Consider the following 15,423-nt stretch of genomic DNA (forward strand, 5'->3'; position numbering starts at 1 on the left):
GAAAAATATCAGTGGATTCAAATACGCACAGTTTAAAACCCTGGGAAACTGAAAAGGTGCCAAAAAATCACAGAGAAAGTGATTGATTGGGGAGTCTTCATCAATACATGAGTGCTGGGTACCATTCTGAATCAAGGTGGTGGACCAAAACATGGCTTTGGGATGATGTCACCTCTTTCTTGGCACAGGTTCGGCTGCCTCTTGAGATATCACCACCAAATGTGACTTTGATGTGACATTGCCCAATTTCTGGCATGATGGGTCGAAATTCACAAATTCATTTAAAAATCACAATATTTTATGGTTTCTAAAAATTATCAGGTGGCAGCAGGCACGTCCCACGAGTATGGCACAAACTTCAGAAGAGAAAGGAGAGGATCAAAGATCCAGCACTACCCTGCTTGGACAGCTCCATGTCCCAGCTGCCATGTCTGATTCTTTGGGGAAAGGGTAAGTACAGAAGCTTGACAAGGAGGTCTCTGCCATGGACCAATACTACAGCCATCATGTTATCTAGGGCCTGGCCAGTTTTTAACCTTATAAAATGCCCAAAATTCCCTTCTGGAATCAACAAGCAAGCAAAGCCATGTCCAATAAGAATCAGTGTGTTAGCTTCATTTCTGTGTCTGAAATCCTATTTGTCACTTTCTCCCTGCCCATCTTTCTCAGGGGACAGTGCTTTTGCAATGGCATATGGTTGGTCACTGTGGGAACAGGATGCTGGACTAGGTGGGCCTTTGCTCTGATCCAGCAGGATTCTTCTGATGCTAGGAAATGTGTTGCGGATTCTCTCTGACCGCCTGCCTTTCATAGATTTTCCCCCATTGAGGGGGGCCAGAAGCAAAAGAGAACAGGGCTTCTGCATCGTTAATAGTTGCATAGAAAAAGAAATTTCTTGCAGCCCCCAGATACACTTACTGAAATTCCCTCTGCCACACAGCTATGAAAAGGTGCAAGGAAGACTGTTCTCTTTTTTCACCAGACCACCCCACAGCCGTTGCCCACTCAGCTGCATAATGTTATACGTACGTGTTAACTTGCACGTCCATTTTAAACCTGGGATGCTTACCTTTGAAGCCATAAATGGTTTGGGACTCAAGTACTTCAAGCGGGATCTCCTTTTACACCAGTCTGCTTGCCTGCTAGGATCCTTGGTCAATGCCCTTTTCCAGTTACCACCTCCATCAAGAAATGGGGGTTGTTACAAAAAGGAGGTGGGTTTTTAGGTGGCATAATGGTGCCCCATCCATGCAATGCCCTCTCCAAAGATGTATGTCTGCTGTCAACTTTGCTGTCTTTTAGGCCACAAGCAAATACTTCTATTAAAAATAAACAAATCACCTGGGCATTTTAAAGCATTTCCTTTTTGTTATATTAACTATTTTAAGCTCTGAATTTTAACTGTGTTTATGTTTGCTGGTTGCTTTGCATGCATTTATTGTCATTTTACTTGTTGCTTTAAGGTTTGCAAACTGCTTTGAAACCATTGCTAAAAGGTGGCATGTGCGTGTTTTGAAGAAAGAAGTACTTATCCAAGGAAAGCCCAGGGCTGGCACGGGTTTTAGCGAGCAGGCTAACCAGGTTTGACACTGGCACTGTGCTCAGGGGAGCTGCTGCCACCTTACTGCATACTGATTTTCAAGCAGGTAAATGATACCTGGTTCATACAGACACTGCAGCACCTAGAAACAGCCTAAGGCTGATGCTTCCCATTCTTATGTACTGCCTGCACTTCTGATGAATATTATATACGTAGGGTAGAAATCAGTTGTTGAAAATTTAAATGGGTTTGGGCTAGAGCAGGAGTAGGGAACCCATTTCAGACCGGGGGCCACATTCCCATCAAGGCAATCTTCCCGAGTCCACATACCAATGGTGGGCAGGACTAGATGCAAATGGATGCAGCTTTTACCTTTTGCTAGGTAACTTTTGCTAGCTGATATCTTCCATCCAGGGACACGGGTGGCGCTGTGGGTTAAACCACAGAGCCTGCCGATCAGAAGGTCATAGGGGGTGTAGGTCATAAATACAAGTGGTACCAAAGTCACATGCCTCAAGTTCTCTGGTCTTGATTGCCATAACTGTGGCTGAAAGTCAGGAGAAGGAATGACAGCCGTTCACCCTTGCCCAAGGATATAGGCAAGGTTCACAGGGGGCAACCTGGGCATCCTTAACTACAAACTCAGCACTGTGGGTTAAACCACAGAGCCTAGGACTTGCCAATCAGAAGGTCAGTGGTTCGAATCCCCGCGACGGGGTGAGCTCCCGTTGCTCAGTCCCTGCTCCTGCCAACCTAGCAGTTCGAAAGCACGTCAAAGTGCAAGTAGATAAATAGGTACCACTCCGGTGGGAAAGTAAACGGCATTTCCATGTGCTGCTCTGGTTTGCCAGAAGCGGCTTAGTCATGCTGGCCACATGACCCGGAAGCTGTACGCCGGCTCCCTTGGCCAGTAAAGCGAGATGAGCACCGCAACCCCAGAGTCGGCCACAACTGGACCTAATGGTCAGGGGTCCCTTTACCTTTACCTTATCTTCCATCCAAGTAACCAAAAGGCATCAACAAAGTTCAGAGATACACCCCAGTCAGGCAAAAACATGCATGGAGGGTATGAAGCAGGACTGGGGAGGGAGTATGACTTGCGGAGAACGCCAAGGGACACACACACACACAGAGGGTAGCCTGGCAGACTGCATTTGTGCCTGCGGTTCCCCAACCCAGGGCTGGATTGTCTAAAGAAGACAGGTCAAAAGTATCCTAGAAAAGAGAGAGAGAGGTGTTTATCCAGGAAGATAACCAGGCACATAATAAGTTGAAAGAAATATAAATATTTATTCTAGTTAAGATGGCTCTTAATATTCTAGTTAAAATATTTAATCTTGTTAAGATGCAGAAAGGCATTACCAGATGTTCAAGAGTTGCAAACAACATCCCTCTCACAGTGTCTGGTATATAGGGATAAGGTACACTGAAATATTCCACCCCCTTAAATTAAACCTGTTAGGCGTGCCTGGAGTGTTGTGACATAAACTGTGTTTCATTATGCACAGTTCTTTTTCACTTCTCTAGGAACTGCTCTATCCTTAATAACCCTGCAGCTCATCAAGTGCATACATTTTTTTAAAAAAAAGTGATTTTAGCTCTTTTTGTATTTGTCTAGCAGGTTTTCTGCAGTAGCAGAAAGCCGTCAAAAAAAAAGTGCATACATTTAATTGAAACAAACAAACAAACAAACAAACATTCCTTCCAGTAGCACCTTAGAGACCAACTAAGTTTGTTATTGGTATGAGCTTCCGTGTGCATGCACACTTCTTCAGATACATTTAGTTGTTGCTGTTTTTGCTTTCAAGCAGAGTGTTGGCTGTTGTCATGGTTCAGAATACCAGCAAATGCCGGGTGTCCTGCCTCTGCACAGTGTGCAAGTCCCAAAATATTTCTGGGGGAGTCTGGGAATCTGGAGGGAGAGATTGGGGCAGGGCTCTGGAGAGAAATCTGCCTGCCTCTGGGAGGGCAGATGAGGTCAGGGTTCCAATGCCAATCTGCACTGAGTGCAAATGGGGTCTCTCTGAGAGTTCAACATTGATCAGCTACGTTTAAGCCCTCCCAGAAGAATGCCATGTCTGGGGACTGATCAGGCTGCACACTTAGAATCTGGAGAGCAGCGAGCCCCAAGTACCACTAAGTTTACGCTTAGACGTGGATGCAGAACTTCACATTAGGAGGGGAAATGGCCTGATGCCTTCATTAAACTTCATTGAAAAATAAACAGGTATTATGGAAAAAGGAAGCAAACTGCATTCTCCATCCTCTCTCACCATTTCATTTCTCTCTCTCTCTCTCTCTCTCTCTCTCTCTCTCTCTCTCTCACACACACACACACACACACACACACACACACCAACCAGACTATGTGTGCCTTGAGATTCCTGGGATGCTTGCTGAACCCTCAGGCAGCTTCCTCTGTGGCAAAAGCCCCTGCTGGACAAAGGAGCCTGTGTGCAAGCAATTCCCTTTCCACCAACCCTGCTGGTCACTGGCACCTCCTCCGTGGTGTGTGTGTGTGCACGCGCCTATGTGCAAACATCATCACTCCTGCGGAATGGAAGGGGCAGCCAGTCAGCACTAAGAACGCCAACCTGGGCAGCTTGAGCAGGGCGGACGAGCATCCCCAAGGATGTGAGGAAGCACAGGGAGCCCACAACAGGGAGAAGGCCTTCCTTCAGGCTGGGACAGCTGGGGGAACTGAGAAAGCCAGGCTGGATCACAGAGGGCTGCAGCAGGAGGGAGCAGCAAGGTCAGCAAGGCAGAGCCCAGGCAGGGCCAGAAGCAGCGTAAAATGCAGTGGCATGGGGCGGAAAGCAGGAAGACCACCAGCAGGTGGCGCCCCAGCCAATGATAGGCAGAGCTCCATCCTCATCAGGGCTGTGTTCTGCAAGGGTAACACCAAGACTAAGGGGGAGGAAGGTGACAGCCAGGGCCACCCTTTGGACTGGTAGCAAGTAAAACAGGAGGCTGGCTGAAGTTGCTGAGACATTGCCCTCTTTGCACTAATAGTCTCAATTGATAAAATGTGATGCAGCAGCAGGACGGGTTTCAGGAGGGGCACCATTTTCTTGCTCCCAGCCTCCCTTAGCTATGCTGTGACAATGGATTCCAGATATTTGAATGCCCAAGAACCAGGAATTGGGTGAAAGTTTGGAGCCAGGGGCCAACAGCAAGGGGTAACCTCGTTTCTACGCAGCAAGACTTGGAGGGAAAGATCTCTCCCATTGGGTTCAGTTTGGCTTATTCTCACATCACAAGTGTTTAGTGGCATCACTGCACAGGACCCAGTTCTGTTTTGTCCTTGAGGGCTTGGGTTCCAATAATCATTATTTTAAAAGTGCACATGGTGTTTGTGTTTGGGGGTTTCCTACGAACAGGATAAAAATGGGGCATGTTGGGAGCTTGGCCCAAGGATCCAATTACCAGTTCCTTGGCATCAGGCAGCAAGTCAGCACAGGCTGGTCACCCGATCCCTACCTGCCAAAACAGCCCTGATAAACATGCAGCCTATTAATAACAGAGTGGCACTCGGGACAACGCTACAAACACTGGCAGAATTGGGCCTCTCCTTTCAGAAGTCCTGTATCCCTGTCCATTGGAACGTTAATTACTACAGTGCTCACTGCCCACTCCAAAGTGGATATCGGGTTCTCGGTCCGTGACCCATGAGGCATCGCTCTTCTGCAAAGATGGGGATCAAAGCCAGCAATCTTGACTCCAAATGTTCCTTGCACTATTCAGCTTTAGCCTAGGTCAGATGTGGGGAAACTTTGGCCTTCCTGGTGTTGCTGAACTACAACTCCCATAATCCCTGGCCATTGGCCATGCTCATTGGGCCTGATGGGAGTTGTAGTTTGATGGTACCTGGAGGGCCAGATCTCCCCACTCTTGGCCTAGGGAATGGGAAAGGGAGGAGGAGGAGTTTGGATTTGATATCCTGCTTTATCACTACCTGAAGGAGTCTCAAAGCGGCTAACATTCTCCTTTCCCTTCCTCCCCCACAACAAATACTCTGTGAGGTGAGTGAGGCTGAGAGACTTCAGAGGAGTGTGACTAGCCCAAGGTCACCCAGCAGCTGCATGTGGAGGAGCAAGGAAGCGAACCCGGTTCGCCAGATTACGAGTCTACCGCTCTTAACCACTATACCACACTGGCTCGCAATAAAGGAATGGTACTTTGCACATGTTACTGTAGTGGCCAGTTCAGACCGGCCCTTCCTGTTATGGAGCAGGAAGTCTGGGTAAACCATGCTTGAAACTTTCTCCATATGGAAGCAGCTCCACACAGAAAGCCAGTCCTGAGTGGGCCAGTTTGCCATGTGGATCGATCCTCATCAATTTATAGTGGCACCAATGTAAGTCACCTATGACAACAATCATAGTGAGCTTGTACACACAAACCAGCCATCCTCCAGAGTCACTTTCAATAAGTCTCTGCAGGGAGGAAACGTGAGGAGCCAGCTTGGTCCATTTCCTTGATGTGTAAGCATTCCACATGAGGGGAACTTTGTTATTTTAGAACTTCTACATTTTTAGGAATGATTCCTTGCTTGCTTTCTTGAAAGGATTGTACCACACATATATATTGAGCTGCCTCTTAAGAGTTACCCACCTGGTTAAATTTAAGTAAACCATGGGGGAGTGTTCCTGCTGCATGACTTCTCCTCCTTCCAGTGCTAGACAATGATACATTTTAATTTTGCCATTATTTGGATAAAATGGCACATAATAATAATAATAATAATAATAATAATAATAATAATGGCTTGTTTTGTCCCAGAACATATTTTTATTTTTTAAAAAAGATATTTTATTGAAGTTTTACAAAAAGAAGAAAATTACAGAATAAAAAGAAAACTACAAAAAATACAAACAGAAAATACAAAAAAATACAAAAATACGTAGAAAAAAAAGATACAAAATACAGAAAAAGTAGATAGAAAGAATTAAAAACAAATCAATTTTTTTCATATCTTAAATTTCATTTGCTTATTTCCCTGACCTCCTCACACCTCCCTTTTTTGTATTCCTATTCACATGGTTAGTTCAGCAAATCCTTACCCTCTTTCATTTATCTTAACTCTATATCTCAACATATTATAACTATATATTTTTATCCGTTATCAATCCATTTTTACATATTCTTATTGATCTTATCGCTAAGGCCGCTCAATTTCAATCCAACATCATTTTAACATTTATTAATTTTACAATGTTTCTGCAAATAGTCTTTGAATTTCTTCCAATCTTCTTCCACCAACTCTTCTCCCTGGTCTCGGATTCTGCCAGTCATTTCCGCCAGTTCCATATAGTCCATCACCTTCATCTGCCACTCTTCCAGGGTGGGTAAATCTTGTGTCTTCCAATACTTTGCAATGAGTATTCTTGCTGCTGTTGTAGCATACATAAAGAAAGTTCTATCCTTCTTTGGCACCAATTGGCCGACTATGCCCAGGAGGAAGGCCTCTGGTTTCTTCAGGAAGGTATATTTAAATACCTTTTTCATTTTATTATAGATCATCTCCCAGAAAGCCTTAATCTTTGGGCACGTCCACCAAAGGTGAAAGAATGTACCTTCATTTTCTTTACATTTCCAACATTTATTATCGGGCAAATGGTAGATTTTTGCAAGCTTGACTGGTGTCATGTACCACCTGTATATCATTTTCATAATATTCTCTCTTAAAGCATTACATGCCGTAAATTTCATACCTGTGGTCCACAACTGTTCCCAGTCAGCAAACATAATGTTATGTCCAACATCTTGTGCCCATTTAATCATAGCAGATTTAACCGTTTCATCCTGAGTATTCCATTTCAACAGCAAGTTATACATTCTTGAAAGTATCTTTGTTTTGGGATCTAACAGTTCTGTTTCCAATTTTGATTTTTCCACCTGGAAGCCATTTTTTTTGTCCAAATTATAAGCCTCCCTTATTTGATAATAGTGAAGCCAGTCTCGCACTTTATCTTTTAATTTCTCAAAACTCTGCAATTTCAATTTGTCTCCTTCTTGTTCCAAAATTTCCCAATATTTCGGCCACCCAGAACATATTTTTAGTGCTTAGCCGTGAATCATAATAGTACAGTGATACCTCGGGTTACATACGCTTCAGGTTACATATGCTTCAGGTTACAGACTCCGCTAACCCAGAAATATTACCTCAGGTTAAGAACTTTGCTTCAGGATGAGAACAGAAATCGCGCAGCAGCGGCGTGGCGGCAGCAGGAGGCCCCATTAGCTAAAGTGGTGCTTCAGGTTAAGAACAGTTTTAGGTTAAGAACGGACCTCCGGAACTAATTAAGTACTTAACCCGAGGTACCACTGTAAATGAGTTATTCTGAGTAGGAGCAGAGAGCCTTTTCCTCACTATTAAGTAAATGCAGACAGCATTAATCTGAGGCAGAGGTTATCACTCGCAGGTAGGTGTGAACGGAGCACCTTTTGTATATGCACTTGAGAACCTCTCTCTCCTTCTGATCAACATTCCTACCAGCAGAGGACAAGGATAGCTCCTTATGCTGAATGACCCAATTGTTTTATTTGTTTTCTGGGTTGCATTAGCTCCTTCTGTGCCTTTGAAAAAGAGAATGGTGTTGATCTTCAGCTAGTCAGGCTCAGAGGATAAGTGGCAATTTAAAAAATGCTAATTTTTAGAAGAGCATGCTATAAAATTATTATTTTATTTCAGAGTTTGTAAACTGCTCTACATTCAGAGGGTACCTGAGCAGTGTACAGATAACAATATAATTCTAGAATCCAGAAGAGCCAACATTTTTAAAAAGTTATTATTTATGACATCAGTTTGCATGATGCCTTATAGCAGCTTGCCCTAACCTGTTGCCCTCTAGATAATTTTGGACTACGACTCCCATCAGCCCCGGCCATCCTGGCTAATGGTCAGGGGTAATGGGAATTGTAGTCCAAAACATATGTAGGGCACCAGACTGGGGAAGGCTGCCTTACAGCATTACATAGGCAATATAAACAGGTCCCTGCTCCCAAGGGCTCCCAGTTGAAATCAGACAGTGGGAAAATAACAGGAGAGGGAGAAACAAGGGGAGGGGACCGGAGGGGAGGGAAGAAAAGACAAGACCATGGGCCACTGTGGCCTTTTGGTACAACTCGGGGGACCACCTGGGAGATTCAAATCCCAGACCATGAAGCTTTCTTTGGGTCAGTCATTATCATTCAGTCTAACTGCCTCGCAGGCCTGTGGTGAAGATAAAATGGCAACCTTGGTATGTTACTTTGAGTTTGTTGGAGGAATTGTAGGATATAAATGTAGACAGTAAGCAAATAAAAAAGACTGCACTTGGGAATGACGATTAAGATAAACCAAATCCACAGACAAATACAAAAACTACAACCAGGAAGGAATAATAAAGTGCCCTTAGTGAGGATAAGGTGCCATTAATATCGTAGTCATAATATATCCAGATCAAGAGACTGGTTTGGCACTAATTGAGGAGCAGTTTGACATAAGTCATGAAACACAGTCCGTTTCTTCTAAATGTTCCCACGCCACCCTTTCCTTCTCTGATGGGCTAATGAGCTGTCAGCTGAGCCAAGACTGCTAAGCCTCACAATTTCTCCTGCCATTTCACTTTCAAAGATCTAGCAAATTATTTTCGGTCGCTGCCATGCATAATTCTTGCTGATGCTGCAAAAGAGTCAGTCTGCAGCATTTTAGCAACAGCGTCTTTTGGCCCTAGTTGAGTCATGAAAATGTGGAAGTAGGGGAACCTCCTCTTTTCTTGAATTTATTTATTGTCCTGACATCCCACACTTCTTCCAAGAAGCTCAGGGATGCCTGCATCGGTGTCAGAGCTGGCCCTCAAGCAGGCACAGAGTGGGATCCAGGACTCCAAACTAGCAGATCCTGCCATTGCTCAAATCCTGCTATTGCTCAGCGAAGACCTGGAAGCCCATAGTCCAGTCTTGGGGCACCTGTGACCTTCCAGATGCCAAGATAACCAATGAGCAGTGATGGAGTTGCCATCCACCTGGAAGGGCTGCAAAGAGATCCTGATTCTAGCCCCAACATTTCCTGATAATGGAGCCCTATGATGAGCCAGTCAAAGGGGCCTTACCTAGAACTAGCATCTAACTGAAGACAGGAGCTCTTTTATAGGGTGGTCCTGGAGAACCCGAGCTCTGCTTCTCTGGCAGTGGTCCCTGGATCCCCTGTGGAAATAAAAAGTATTTTTACTTTTCTTCTAGAGCAGCTGAGCATGCTGCAAAAGGCTGTGCTGGTGAGATCCAAACCAGCCATCATCTTAATTTACCACCAGGCATTTCTGAGTATAAATTAGCATATGCAAATATGTATCATGGGCCCTGGGTCCTTTAAGCACCTAGCAGCACTCCTGCTGGCCTGATTGCATTTTAAAAGCAATCAAGCTCATGGTAGTGGAAACACACTGGAAGATGTACAGGGACTGTGACTGAAAAGGCTCCCTCTCTTATGGACGAGAGCCAGTGTGGTGTAGTGGTTAAGAGCGGTGGACTCGTAATCTGGTGAACTGGGTTCGATTCCCCGCTCCTCTATGTGCAGCTGCTGGGTGACCTTGGGCTAGTCCCACTTCTTTGAAGTCTCTCAGCCCCACTGACCTCACAGAGTGTTTGTTGTGGGGGAGGAAGGGAAAGGAGGTTGTGAGCCTCTTTGAGACTCCTTAGGGTAGTGATAAAGCGGGATATCAAATCCAAACTCTTCTTCTTCTTCTTTTCAAGCCAATGTTGACCCCTGCGCCTCAGCGGTGCAGACAAGGGTGGATGCACTTCAAAGTGGAGAGATCAGCAGGGATTAGTCATATGACTTGTTGGTTCCAACTTGCCCAAGCAGGAGAGCGTTCTAAGGGCAGCACTCGAATGGTTTCAGTTTCCTTCAGAGCAGAAAGAGCGCTGGAGGCTTATGGTGCTCTTGTAATATTTGGTTTGTACAAGTAGAACATAAGTGGAGGCAAGCAGCAGGTGCTCCTAACAGGCCGATCTGCTGCCTCAGATCCCCAGAGATGCTTCCAGTCTTCAGCTCACAACTCTCTTTCTCCTACTGTGTACTCACTATACTGTACCTTTATAGCACATTTCCCCCCTCAAATAATCCTGGGCACTGTAGAGTTACCGTTCCCAGTAAGCTTTAGCAAACCGGAGTGCCCAAAGTCTGTGTCTCTTTCCTGCACCCACATCCCTGCTCCTTCTTCCCTCTCCTTTTAGCTAGAGAAGGTTGGGATTTGTCACTTTCTCCAGATTCTGATGGCTGTTGCATTCCAAGCATTCCAGAGAGATTTGCATCAAGAAACCTCTCTTGATTAGCTCCCAGAAAGGAACAGGGGCTGGCCATCCTGGGACATTCAGAGAGATTCACACACTGCTGTCTATCCCAGACTCTGCTTTGGTAAAGATAAAGGACAAGGACCCATGGATGGTTAAGTCCAGTCAAAGGCGACTATGGGGTGCAGCGCTCATCTTGCTTCAAGCCAAGGGACGGGACACTGTGACAAGTGCCAGAGTGCACAGAAACACCGTTTACCTTCCCACAGGTAGTAAGACTTTGGGGGGGGGGCTAAAGGTAAGGAATGCGGGTGGCGCTGTGGGTTAAACCACAGAGCCTAGGACTTGCTGATCAGAAGGTTGGCGGTTCGAATCCCCGCAACGGGGTGAGCTCCCGTTGCTCGGTCCCTGCTCCTGCCAACCTAGCAGTTCAAAAGCACATCAAAGTGTAAGTAGATAAATAGGTATCACTGTGGCGGGAAGGTAAACGGTGTTTCCATGTGCTGCTCTGGTTCGCCAGAAGCGGCTTAGTCATGCTGGCCACATGACCCGGAAGCTGTACGCCGGCTCCCTTGGCCAATAAAACGAGATGAGCGCCGCAACCCCAGTCGGTCATGACTGGACCTAATGGTCAGGGGTCCCTTTACCTTTACTTAAAGGTAAGGCAGGGTTCCCTGACTCACTCTAGTGAACAATAGCTACATAAGGGATAGGGAACCTGTGGTTTTCTGGGACAACTCTCATTGTCCCTGACCATTCACTCTAATGACTGGAGTGGATGGGAGTTGTAGTTTAGCAACATCTGAAGGGTTACATAAGGGATCTAAGGACAGACATATGAGTTTAGCAATAAATACATTTTCAGGGAGGTATTCTCCCCCCCCCCCCGCCACCTTGGTCGGATGTGGTTTATAGATAAAAGGAGGATTTTTGGAGACTACTTCTGAGGGAAAGGAGTGCAAGACTCAGGCGTGTTCCCTTGTGAACAGTAGCAGTCTGAGACCAAGACTGCTGCTGACCTTTCTCCAACCCCGGCTTTCTGGTGTGCTGTTGTTTCCAACAGTAATTCTTTGAACAATGATATCAAAGCAATTTTTATTTTGTTATCGCCAGAGCTTAGGGCTGCAACAAGAAATCGTGCCTGGCAGTGGTGCTGAGTGTGGAAGTCAGATCTAGATGGTTTCTGGCAAATGTCCAGCATGGCCTTTAGGCTGCAATCCTATAATCACTTTCCTAGAAGTAAGTTCCATTGAACACAATGGCACTTCCTTCTGCGTAGAGATGCATCTTGAGCCTGATCTCCTCTGTAGAAAACAGCAGTAAAAAGAGCCACTGCTGGTTTCTCAGAAGATAAAAAATAGCACCTCTGCAACCCAGAGACAGCTAGTCATTCACTGGACTGCTTTAGTTGATTGAATCAGCTTTTCTTTCTCTGGACTATTTCAGTTGATTGATTGAATCAGCCAATCAAGCAGTCAGTCAGTCAGTCAATCAATCAATCAATCAATCAATCAATCACATGCTTTAAAAGGCCTCAAAAACTGGACAATCTTGATAAAATAGTTTTAAGATAAAGAGCATAAATACAGCAGGGGTGGGTAGGATGCCAGGGAAGGCTGAATGCTGTGTTTTTTCTACTGCCATGAAGTGCTGTGCTCACCGCTTTTGTTTTTGCAGCACTTTTATTTTTGCTTATCTGTTATGCTGTTGTTTGTTGTACTTTCTATTTTTGGTGTTAGCTGCTTGGATTTCTTCAAAGGAAAAAAAAGGACGCCAATTTCAAGCAAGCAAACAAACAAACAAACACTGCGCAAGAAGCTGACAAATCCAATGTGGACTGAGGTTACCAAAGGATTTGTGACTGTGGTTAGCCTAGGCCTGCTCAGAGCAAAGTAGGGGAGGTCAACTTCAAATGCACCCCACCGCCCCCAGTAATGAAGGACCTTTTAGAGTGTGTATTAAGCCCTGCTAATCTCTTTGTATGTTCTATGGTCTCTGTCCCAGGGCAGCTGTTCAGCCATACACTTTCAGTAGCCTGGTCGGACAGGGTGTGCCCTTCCTTTCATAAATGTGGGAAACCTCACACAGAAGGGGCAGCTCTGGCTAGAGGAAGAGGGTAGCCATTTAGATCAATCTGAGACATACAAATGAAGCTCCCTCACAACAGTCTGGACTATTGGTCCACCAAGCTCTCAAGAGCTGGAGTTAGGAGTAGTTCAGCAACAAAACATCTGGTATCTGTTAACTCTTTATCCAAAGAAACCAAAACAGTGCAGGCCTAGTAATCACAGCAATTCTTCCCAGTAGGTCTTGCCCCCACAAGGCAGTTGTGAGGACTGAACTCCTGTCAGAAACTGTGGCATACTGTCGTTAGTCAAAGTAGACAATACTGAACAAGATGTGCCATTGGTCTGACTAGGTACTGTATATAAGACCACTTGCTATGCTCCTAATCCTGCTAATGTGGCTGGAGACACGCGACAATGGATGGATGGCAGTGACCTGAAGCTTTTTTCCGGAACAGGGACAGTCTGTCTGAGCTGTTAGAAATTTGGAAGCTCAGCTGCAATATCCCATAAAAGTCCATAGTGTTTCTTAACTTGTCCTGGTGCCAGTTCCTGGTGTGTAGGCCTGAGAACTTGCCCTAGGCTTAGAAATTACTACCTACAACAACACTGTTTATCAGGTTGGAGTCTGCAGGCTAAGCAGACAGTATTTGGGCAAAGGCAAGTGTGTTGGCAAGATCCGTCTGTTGTGTAACTGAAACCAACCAGGGGGAGATGAATGCAGACTTCAAGAGGCCAGTGGAGGGTCAAACAAAGGACCAAAACAAATGAGGTGCTGGAGATCCTTGACCGAGTCTCCCAGCATTTTCTTACCTCAAAGCAGCTACAGAGTGTACTGGAGGGGTTAATCCTTCCCCCATGCCATTTCCTAGATCTAAGTGCCCCCATCCCAAAGCTGGTCTTAGCTTTGCAGCAGGGGAGCGAAAGAGAGGCACATGCAGGTGTCCCTGCTTTTCCCTCTACAAAGCGAACAGCATTGTGGGAGGGCAATTTTGATTAGGGAAGCACAAGGGGCAGATTTAAGCTCCTCTCTCCCACCACCACTGCTCCAATCAAATTTGGACCCACCTCTTTTTAGGTAAAAAAATGAATAAATTAGGAGGCTCAGATCGTGCATCTCCTGCATCTCATCACTTGCGGTCCCAAAGAGGCCTGTCACTGGAGCATGCATTCACCTGTAAAGGTAAAGGGTAAAGGGACCCCTGACCATTAGGTCCAGTCGTGGCTGACTCTGGGGTTGCAGCGCTCATCTCGCTTTATTGGCTGAGGGAGCCGGCGTACAGCTTCCGAGTCATGTGGCCAGCATGACTAAGCCGCTTCTGGCGAACCAGAGCAGCGCACGGAAACACCATTTACCTTCCCGCCAGAGCGGTACCTATTTATCTACTTGCACTTTGACGTGCTTTCGAACTGCTAGGTGGGCAGGAGCAGGGACTGAGCAACGGGAGCTCACCCCGTCGCGGGGATTCAAACCACTTACCTTCTGCTCGGCAAGTCCTAGGCTCTGTGGTTTAACCCACAGTGCTGAGTTTGTAGTTTGTAGGCTGAGTTTGCCTCCTGCAAACCTTGCCTATATCCTTGGGCAAGGGTGAACGGCTGTCGTTCCTTCTTCTGACTTTCAGCCACAGTTATGGCAATCAAGACCAGAGATCTTGAGGCATGTGACTTTGGTACCACTTGTACTTATGACCCACCCCCCAGCTGTTCTGCTTCCCACTTCAAGTGCTTTTGCCCATCTAGGATATGTCATTGAACTCTGATTATGCCTCTTGCTTGCCTGGGTGGAGGACAAAGAAAGGCATAGGATTGTGCATAGAAACTAGCCTGCTGTACAAAGGGAAATGTTACATTGGTGGCTCTGCCCCATTTTGCCCCTGGCCCCACCCACCCCTGGCATGTGGTCCCTGGAAGGTTGCCCAGGCAGGAATGCAGCCCTTGGGCTTAACAGGGTTCCCCACCCCTTTGTGAAATTAATTTCTGGTGATGGACAGATAGATAGATCTTGGCAAGTGCTTGTCATTCAGAAAAAATGGTACTTCTGGCAAGGGCTCAGTATTGGGTCAACGTATGCCTGCCCAATGTGACCCATCCTTTTCCATCAGAATTGTTCTTGGCATATTGGCATGTGCTTTGACGGCTGCTGTCACTAATGGAGTGATATGTAATGGTTTCTGGGTGATGCTTATAACCTCCAGCCTTTAGTTTCCACCCCACTCCAATATGTGGAATACAAGTGCCAAACAGAGATGCTCTAGCTTTGGGCAGCCCCATAAAGGAGGTAGCCAGGAAGGAACATAAATGGGAATGGATGCCTGGATGCTACAAAACTTGTGAAGTCTTAGCCCTAGCCAGGGGGGTGGGCATCTGGTCTCTGATTCAGGCAACAAAGTGCTTAGGCACTTGCTGCAGCTACAACACACTCAGATTTTTCCTGGAGAAGGTTGGGGAAGGTTGGGGAATGCAATGTATCTTGTTAATCTCCTGGTTAAATAAATGGTAATTCCACGCTGCAATAAAGTGAGGCCCCAATCTTATGTACTC

General features: G+C 45.9%; 1 non-coding gene across 1 annotated transcript; it reads left to right on the top strand.

Annotated features, from left to right (window-relative positions):
• The first annotated feature begins 3,126 nt into the window (after window positions 1-3,126).
• LOC128409686 (U7 small nuclear RNA) lies at window positions 3,127-3,187 on the top strand. Its single transcript, XR_008329297.1, has one exon. It is a non-coding gene; the product is annotated as a U7 small nuclear RNA (small nuclear RNA).
• The last annotated feature ends 12,236 nt before the right edge of the window (window positions 3,188-15,423 follow it).

Source organism: Podarcis raffonei, chromosome 2 (assembly GCF_027172205.1).
Source record: "Podarcis raffonei isolate rPodRaf1 chromosome 2, rPodRaf1.pri, whole genome shotgun sequence".
Lineage (NCBI taxonomy): Eukaryota > Metazoa > Chordata > Lepidosauria > Squamata > Lacertidae > Podarcis > Podarcis raffonei.